Here is an 8299-nt window from a genome sequence, read left to right as displayed (position 1 = left end):
GCAATCAAACCCTTTACGTAGCTGCAGATGATGATGGTGACTGCCTCAGATCTCATATTAAAGACAGGCAGATGTTAGCTCACAGAAAGAGTGGCTAACATGTATATATACATATTTAGTTTGTCAAAGCCAGAGGAAGACAAAATGAAGAGTTAAGAGAGACAAAGTTACTTAGGCAAGAACCTCACAGCAACAACACATCATATAAAGCTATCCAGAACTCTGCTGTTGTGGTCAGGAAAACCACATAGCAAAACTGTGTACAAGATTGTACATAAATATGTGCCATTTTTATAGGTTTCTCATCTTCTGTAACGAGAATGAAAGTCAACAACCTCCCTCATGAGAGAAAAACATAGAATATGAATGCAAAATTTTGAACTAAGAAAATTCCTGCATCTCCAGCTGCAGGGCAGTCACTTTTTGGCAAACACACCTCACTGGGATGAACCTTGAGAACTAAAGCTTCCAGGCTTCTGATGGCAATAGGACTCATTTGACTAAAACTCCGTGAGAGCTCTCAACACAAAACATTTCACAGTTAATAGGAAAATAAGTGCCACTAGACTCAATGCCTCTCATATTAAAATAGATTACTTAGACCATAAGAGGAAGCAGGATTGCTATGACCCATCTTCAGTTAGGTGATGTCTTGCTTCAAGTGGATTATATTGACAATTAAGTTGATGGTTTGTATTGAAACAATTGTGCTTCCAGGATACTTTCAGAGACAGGTAAGATGAACTGCCTATTAGAACTAACTTCACAGACTGCAGAAATGTTCATCAGTTCAGCCTAGATGCTTGTTGGATGGTTAAAGTTGTATGAAATAACTTGCCATCCTCAAGGTGGTTTGGAGGGACCACAGTTAATAGCAGTGGTCAGAATGGAAACACTGTCCACAGTTGGGGATATTTTTCCCATGTTCAAGCATTCGATGTGATGAATATCTTGTACATGGGCCTGACTCTCAGCCTGTGTCTGCCAGAATCATGAGAGGGAACGATATGAATTGTCCTGTCATTTTAAATAAAACAGAGAAGTTGTTTCTGTGCACTTACATGACTTAACAGTGAAAGCAAAGTATCACATACACACATCCATATTGTATTGAAAGTGGGTGGCTTGGGCTACCTCAGTTTGGCTCCTCACTTGAAAGCACCTTGTGTGGAGCCAGTATTTACAAATACTGGATCACTGTTTTCTAAAAGTCGAAGTGGTCTGAGATTTGTCAAGTCGAGCATCCACTCATTAAATGACTCAAAAGATGAGTACTGATTCAGTTAATAGGGATTTTAGACAATAGTTGGTGTTTTCAAAAGCAACTGGAACCTCTCAGGGCCTGATTTCCAGAAAAAGTACAGATAAATTCTTCATAATTCTTCAAGGTTTTCTAAACAGATGTTAAAAAATTTAAAACAGAACCATCATCTAACAATTTTTATTTTTAGTAAGCAGATGACAAAGTCTTACATTGGTGTTGGCATTCACAATATATGCTATATTCATCAGAGTTACTTTTCTTCTGTGTTTTGTGCGTGGCACTTCATAACATATTGACGCCTCCCTGTCATGCTGCAAGGACAGCTATGAGATGTTGTTTTGGTGTTTTGGTCTGGGCATGAAACGCTAGAGAAATGATCTTGACTACAAAGAATGTACAGTTTAGAATGAATTTAGCCAATCAGCCAAAATATTGTTAAAGGCTTATGACTAGGGTATCTCCTTTTTAGTGCCCATTTGCTGTGCAGCAATATGTGTTAAGTGGCTGAACTATGGCGTTGTGTGACACTAGCAAAAATGTGCTGTTTCATTCTTGGAGCAGAAGACTTATGTAACAACTGAATGTTTTTTTAAATGACATTATTATTGTGGATGATATCATATTGACTAAGGGTATAGGAGAGGCATTATCAGATAGTGTTTCTTAAGGAACACTCTCTTCACCCACTACCCAACTCCCAGTGGATACTGAAATAATGAACAGCTTAAATAAATTAACTACTGCTTGGTTAGTGAATCTCCACAATATTATTGCATTGTTTTCCATGGGGTTGTGCTCATATGAAAATGAGAAATCATAAGAAATAGCTTAATCTTTAAGTGTTGGCATTTGCTGTTTTCATTGCTTCTGTCTTACTGAATCCTTTAAGCTTTGCTTTCAGTTGAATGTGAAGTCAACAGGAATTCAAAGAGTTCTTAAAAGATTTCTGAAATTATAGCATTACTAATCGCTTTTCAAAGTAAGTCCTTTTGGAGTCATTCCACCTCACAGAATAATATGCTGAGAAATTCATTTCTGTAATGTCTTTTGGTTAACATTGCCACACAAAGTTGTGTGTTGATTTATTTATCACTTATTTACAAATGATGCCTAATGGTCATTGTTGCCAACTGAAACTTCTGGTGCACTTCATAACAGTAACCAGTGCACAAAAGCTAGACTGATTAGCAATAATGATTTGCAATGCGGATGGATTACTCATGAGCACCTCATGTTCTCCAGTGGCAGAGCACCACAGAGTCTCAGAGTTGGTCACCAGCTTGGGCTAACTACTGTAACGCCAGAACAAGCTAATTTCCCTCTCCAGCTATTTACTGAATGGAAAAGAGAGTCACAGGCTGTGTGATTCTTTCATGGCCTTACACACGAATTCAGGGAGAGTTCCAAAATGTATTTAGATGACACTAATGCTACTGGAGTTAAGTATCCAAACAATTGCTGCTTTTCCTCTCCAGATCTTGTCCCCAAATACTGTGGTGAAAAATAGTGATATATAATCCCAGACACCATTCATCAAAACAGCACCAAAGAATATATATGTATATGAGGGGAGTGGAGGGGCAGCGCTGAGCTCTGCTCTGTGTGACAGCAACAGGGCCTGAGGGAACGGCATGGAGCTGCGTCAGGGGAGGGCAGCTGGAGGTTAGGGACAGGGTCTGCACCTCAGGGCAGTGGGCATGGCCACATGTGCCAGAGTTCAAGGAGAGTTTGGACCACACTCTCAGAAATAGGTTTGGGTTTTGGCTGAACTTGTGTGGAGCCAGGAGAAGGCCTGAATGATCCTTGCTGGTCCTGTCCAACTCAGGATATTCTATGATCCTCTGAAACTCTGAGTAAAGTGATTGGAGTTTTCAAGCCTCACAGAGAGTATATCACATAATTCCTGCCTGAAAAAGGCACTTGCTATTTTTCTTCTGAGATATTTGTATGACATGTCACCATCACATTGATATGAACTGTGCACAGGCCATTGCAGTTGCTGAGCATTTGGATGTGGAAAAGTTATTCCCCATTACAACACTCTTCTTTTCCTGGAAGACAACTGATTGATATAGATACAGAAGAGCAAAGATTGTCAAAATGTCATTTTGATCATGATAGGCAGTGGGCATAACGTATTTGTAGACAAGCACTTATCAAGATGATTTTAAGAGTGAGAGCATGGAGGAATTTTAAGGGCTAGATGTGAAGGAGGATAATGAACTATCTTTACATTAGCTCCTCTCAAGCACAGCAGACAGGACAGAGGAAAGAACACAGCACAGTTCTGGAGATTTTATAAATGTTAATGGATTTCATAAACAATACAGCAGACTTTTACAAGCAGAAGTAGTCATCAGTGAGAAATCAACATAAAAGTTTTGTTTTCTTAGGAAACAAAAACAAAAACAAAAACAAAACTGATTTTCTGTTAATGCAGTGGTCTGTCCAACCTGAAATGAAACATTTCATTCTTGGTAGCTTAGAAAGAAAAGCTGAGAAAATTATAAGCATGGCGACAGTTTCTTCATCTTCCTCCCTTTTATATTCACCCTTTAGCCAGTGGAGGGTACAGGACACCAAGATGAATTTCCCCTTTTTCTCAAGGATTCCAAATCCATCTTGCCCCAAACAAGATTGTAGCCTATCAATGAAGACCATATTGCTTTGAGGCAGAATGCTATGATTTCATTACATTAATATTTTTCTGAACAAAACTAAACATTCTTTGTGGCAGGGTCTTCTATAATTGTTTTCATCTTAACTGCAGGGCTGCAAGGCTGGCCCTTTCAGTCATGTCTATGGATGACCCCTGACAGCACCCTGAATTCCCATACTGCTACATGTCTGTATTCACTACCCCCCCCCAGCACCTTCCTGTTCATGCTAGCAGCCATTTCAGGAAGGACCCAGGCTGAAAAGCTATGGCTGATGTTGGCCATAGCCACATTTCCACAAGACAGCACGGGATACATATTGTCATACACTGCTGGGCAGGCAGACATGGTCTATGCTGAAGAACAATTCACACTCAAGATTTCCTTTGCTGTGCATCCCTGAGCTCTGTTAGTCCCTAGCCTCTGAGAATAGGCTAGAAACTGATCAGCCTGAGTAGGAAGTAAATCTGAATTTTATAAGGCACAGATAATTACTCCTAGTTAAAATCCAGAACAGCCTCTCTCTCTCTTTAATACAAGTATAGAAGCTGTGTATATAACATACAATAGCCATATATACCCATTTATACACTGAAGTCACTAGGGCACTCATGTGAAGAGGCACACCCCAACAAATCTACTGCTTGGATTCAGAGTGGGAGATTGAAGTGTGGCCTCCTGCCTCTCTGGGCATGTTACAGTGTGTTCAAAGTGAATATTCTTCAGTCTTACTTCTATGAACAGGTCTACCTTTTGTATAGAAGCTGAGCCACAATGCAAGCAAGGCCCCAGGGCTGAAAGCAGAGCACTTGTCTGGGCCTGGCTCTCTGCACCAGGGATGTCCCACCCAGCCCTCATTCAGCATTTTCTGTTGGGTGGTGGTTACACTGAGAGAGAAACAAGAGACAAGAACGAATCTGTATGTACTACACTTCAGGTTTAAATATCCTCCAAAATCCTCTCAGTCATTCAGCTCCCTCAACATATTATTAATGATGGCAGCAATTACCCCTTCCATTCTCTTGATTAAACAGAGGGAAGGAGGTAGAAAAAAGATGAGAGGTGGAAAACTCCAGATGTTGTCGACACCAATATCTGGTTCCACCAGAGAATTTGAACACTGAAGCAATGATGAATTACGATGGAGTCCCTACGGCAATCCAGATTGCAATCATAATACCGTTGAGGAAGAATAAGGGCTAGCATTCATTAACATGGATAGCAAATGAATTTATGGTAATTTCCACTGGTCTTTTCAAAGCACATGAATACATCTGTAAGAAATTAAGTTGACACATCAGTGTAACTCATTCATTAATAAAGTCTGGTATTGCACATTTGTTGCAAAATTTGTTGCAACTGTTAGCAGAGGTTTTTAATTCCATTACTGTACTTTATTAAATCCATAATACAAATCTCTCTATTAGAAGACTATTAGTTGATTTACAGAATATTATTTAGTTATAGTCCAAACTTACTTCAGTGTAGAAACTGGAATTCTTTGGGTTTTTTTTCAAGCATGTAAGTATGTTATAATTCTGAATATGTACAAGAGAATTACGGTCACCCTGTTTTTGCTAGGGTTATGTATTAATTAATTTTCCTTTAATAAAAAACTATTAAAAGATCTCTCCTCTAAAAGATGAGTGAGGAAGGAGAAGCGACAATATCAGAAAAGCAAACCATAAACAAAGAACAAAAAGGACTAAACTGTGATAGGGTCAATGCAATCATTGCTGTATTCCAAATGAGTATGTAGTCACAACTTGCCCAAATTTAAAGGCAGACTGATAGGATGAAACCTAGTCAATGGCTCAGATGAGGAGAAACACAGATTAGCAGAATTTATGACTTTTAATGTGAGCAACAGAATCACAGAATCACAAAATGGTTTGAGTTGAAAGGGAATTTTAAGATCACCTGGTTCCAACTTCTGTGCTGTGGGCAGGGCTGCACCCAGCATCTCTGGCTGCCCAAGGCCTCATCCAACCTGGCTCTGAACACTCCAGGGATGGGGCACTCACAGCTTCTCTGGTCAGCCCGTGCCAGGGCCTCATAATGAAGAATATCTACCTAATGTCTAATCCAAATCTACTTTCTACTAGCTTAAAGGCATTAACTCTTGTCCTGTTGCTGTACTCCCTGATGAAGAGTCCCTACATATCTTTCCTGCAGGCCTCCTTTAAATAATGGAAGAGTCATTTGTCATGGGTTACAAAACATGAATTTATGCCTTGCTAATCTACCTAGCATAGGAAGACCTTGTATATCAACATAGGTACCATGTATATCAACTTCGCATGCACATGTATCACTTTGAAGCATACCGTATAAAAATCTTGCTACTGCAAAAAAACCCTAGCTATGTATTTATGTATCTCTTTGAAAACACGCCAAATGTTTGAAATAGAAGGCCTGAGTCAGAAAACAGCACAGAAGCATTTCCATGTGTGAGATCCACAAGATGCTGTGAAGAGCATCCCTTGTCCCTCTCCAGTACTCTGTTTTGGCACCTCATGAAGCCAAATGAAACAAAACGTTGAAGCCCAGATTCTGCTTCTCTCTTTGTGGCTGCAACATCAATACAGGCTGTTGCAGAGCTTCGGATTAGAGATAGAGATTAGCAAATAGCCTGAATTTCAGCAAAGTTCAACATCTGCTTGGTTTTTAAATCTTCACAAGGGCCTGAACTAATTGTACATATAACAAAAAGAAAAAAAAAAAAAGAAAAAGAACACCACAGTAATTATGTATGTGAGGGATTTTGTGCTTGTATAGATATTTTCCTTGAAGTGGCACAGAGTTAGTATGGCACCAGGTTATCCCAAAGGCGAAGCTGTAGCTTCCTTCGCTACTTCATTAAGCCTGCTCTTGTAAGATAAACACAACCAAATGTTTCCAGGATTGTGATCTCAATTACTACACTAGAAATAAACACCTATTAAACAATAAAGCCTGTATCTTAAAACAAAAGTGTTTAATTTTTCTTATATATAGTAAGAAAAGAGTTGAGGGAAGTTATAAAGCCTCAGCATACACTCAAGAAGCACATCATTATAAACTCAGTGTTTCATGAGCTACAAGGCAAAACATAAGCAAAGGCAACATTAATTTAAACCAGCAATTATAATGACTACAGACTAACAACAAAGTGTGCCCATAATCTAATGACAAAGTTGCAATTTTTTTCATGGCACTAGATTAGCATAACTGAACAGATTTATGTACATTGCTGGAAGCCAACACAGAAACATTTGGAAGATATTCTGTGAAAATGAAGAAAAGAATCAGAATGTTTCTCTTTGAACCTTTAGAAATAGCTAGAAATATTTGTGTTAACTTGTTATTTGTTCTATAGTTTTTCTAACAGTAATCAAGCAACATTTCAGCTCTCAGGAGAGTGCTGGTAGAAAAGGCTGTAATCCTACTCACTGATGGGCTGCTGCTCAGGACAAGCATCCAGCTCTGACCAGGTGCACATGGCTCTTGAGCAACCCTTGCTGCAGTTCTGAGTTGTTCTCCTAAAGCAGCAGCAAAGGTATTAATCCTGAGCTCAGTAATCCCTTACCAACTGCAGGTACCCTACTGCAGACCAGGAGAGTCTGTCTCTTCAGCCATCCCAACATTGGCATTATCTGCTCTACAGTTTGTAAACATCTGGATTCAGATGACCAAGAGTGATCAGAGAATGAAGTGACACTGGCTTTTATGAAGCTCAAGCTCCTAGATGCCTTTGTGAAATCAGACCTTTTTCATCTTTTCCTTTCTCACAATTCCCATCAAATTTCATGCCCAAATCTTCTTTCAAAAGTTGTTGAAACCTGCAACACTGTCATCTACCACAGAGTCTCCTGATTGGTAGAAAAATATCACCATTCCTTTCCTGTTTACGCATCAACTTCACATGCTGTTTGTCATGCCAGTAATGTCACACCAGTCTGCTCTACTACCCTGCAGGAAGCTAGCGTGATGTCATCACAAAGGAAATGGGAACAGGTTGCCCAGAGAGGTGGTGGATGCCCCATCCCTGGAAACACTCACGATTAGGCTGGAGGGGTTCTGAGCAACCTGATCTACCTGTGGGTGTCCTTGTTCACTGCAGGGGGGTTGGACCTTTAAAGGTCCCTTCCAACTCAAATGATTCTGTGGTTGTATGATTCTATGATTCTGCGATTCTCTGTCTCATTCCCCATGCAAAGATCACACCCATAAGTACAATTCAGGATGAGCACAAGTGACAAAGCGAAGAGAAAACACGGTGCCAGGCACAGCTGCAGGTAAACCACTGCTTATGGCAAAGTATGTATGTGTGGCAAAGCATGGCAAAAGACCAAGGTCCTTGGTCTATAAAACTAAAACCAGTGAATTTCAAAACTCA

The sequence above is a fragment of the Lagopus leucura genome, unplaced genomic scaffold (genome assembly GCF_019238085.1).
Source record: "Lagopus leucura isolate 7727_CA_CO unplaced genomic scaffold, USGS_WTPT01 Super-Scaffold_100159, whole genome shotgun sequence".
NCBI lineage: Eukaryota > Metazoa > Chordata > Aves > Galliformes > Phasianidae > Lagopus > Lagopus leucura.
This window is presented reverse-complemented; position numbering follows the sequence as displayed.